This window comes from Ovis aries, chromosome 1, assembly GCF_016772045.2.
Source record: "Ovis aries strain OAR_USU_Benz2616 breed Rambouillet chromosome 1, ARS-UI_Ramb_v3.0, whole genome shotgun sequence".
Lineage (NCBI taxonomy): Eukaryota > Metazoa > Chordata > Mammalia > Artiodactyla > Bovidae > Ovis > Ovis aries.
In genome coordinates this window covers 218,303,206-218,304,873 of record NC_056054.1, presented here as the reverse complement: position 1 = coordinate 218,304,873, position 1,668 = coordinate 218,303,206, and the positions used below count along the sequence as shown (strand labels likewise).

Below are 1,668 nucleotides of genomic sequence, written 5' to 3'. Positions count from 1 at the left end.
GAGTCTAGACAGAGGGGTCAAATTGAAGCAGAGGTCAAATTGACAACATACAGCCAAGTTCAAGGAGGCCAGCAGAGGCAAAAAAGGCATAAATATACCTAGGCAATGAGAAGCGACTATCAGGAGATCGCAGAATAGATAAAGCACGTGAGGTGGATGAATATCTGATTCTAGAACATAAGCTTTTTGTTTTTATCTATTTTCTGCTGTGTGCTGCTTTTGTGAAGCCCTGTGCCTTTAGGTGTTAGTTCTAGCCAGGAAGAGCTTAAAGACCTGCCATAATAGCCTAGCCTGGGACTTCCCTGGTGGTCCAGTGGTCAAGACTCCTCACTTCCATGGTAGGTGCACAGTTTCCAACCCTGGGCTGAAACTAAGATCTCAAATGCTGTGCAGCAGAGCCAAAAAAGAAAGGAGTCAAAAGGAGAAAAGTTAAATAAATTACGTGGGGAATAGTGATGTTGGAAGTACAGAGGCAGCATTAGTTAAGTGAGATCACAGACCTTGCTCACCCTCAATTTTATCCTATATAAACTCCAGATAGTAGTAGTTACAATAGTAGTTTTTGTACAAATAATCATTTAAAAGTATTCAACAACCATTAGTCTTATACTAACAAAACAATTGTTTTAAAGTATTCAACAAACTGTTGTTTGAGTATGAGAAGAATGAAGGAATCCTTGCACATAACCTAGGCTCTGACATCTTATGGAGGAGTCGAGGGTGATGGGACTGAAACTTTCAACCCCCTAATCACCTGGTTGATTCCTGTAGCAACTTTAGGTGCTTTCCAAAGATCGACTTATTAACATAACCTCAGGTGTGGCTGAAAGGAATTTCTTGTGAATATCAAAACATCTTTGTCATTCTTACCACTTAGGAAATTCCAAGGGTTTTAAGAGCTCTGTGGCAGGAAGAGGAAAGAAGACTAAATATATATTTCTAATTATAAATTACAATATCATACTTCCCTAATCCACCAAAACTACTTTCACCAATACATGGGATGACCGTGTAAATACTGTATAAACCAAAAACTTTTGAGAGTGGAAGGTAACATTAATAATTAGACTGGATGGTGCTCACTTTGGCAGCACATATATTAAAATTGGGACTTACAGAGATCAGCATGGCCCCTGCGCAAGGATGACATGCAAATTCATGAAGTGTTCCATAATTTTTGATGTATGGTGAAAACCAGCACAATATTGTAAAGCCTCCAATTAAAATTAATTAATTAAAAAATAATTACAATGGTTGGTAGAAACAAGCAGGGCCTGTCCTATACACAAACTAAAACTAATGACAACTGTCTAAATATTTTCACTTGGATGTTTCGCATCTCACTCAACATAAAAACACTGAATCATTGACATTCCTACAAAACCTATCCTTCCTCATAATATTAAAACTCATCTACATTCATCCCACTTGCTCAGGCAGAAACCTAAGAATCATGACCAATTCCCCCTTCCCTTCTCTCATATGCATGTCATAAAATCCCTATCACAGACCTATCTACAAAATATCATCTGAAAATATACAGTCCTCTCCTCCTCCATCTACTACCCAAGTCCTTCTCCCCTACTCATTATTCTCTAGCATAACACCCTCTTCATTTTCTTTACACTCTGCAATTAAATATTTATTAGTTTATTTGTCACTGTCTGT

General features: G+C 37.8%; 1 non-coding gene across 1 annotated transcript; it reads left to right on the top strand.

Annotated features, from left to right (window-relative positions):
• Positions 1 to 1,075: 1,075 nt before the first annotated feature.
• On the top strand, positions 1,076 to 1,178 carry LOC114111152 (U6 spliceosomal RNA). Its single transcript, XR_003587257.1, has one exon. It is a non-coding gene; the product is annotated as a U6 spliceosomal RNA (small nuclear RNA).
• The last annotated feature ends 490 nt before the right edge of the window (positions 1,179 to 1,668 follow it).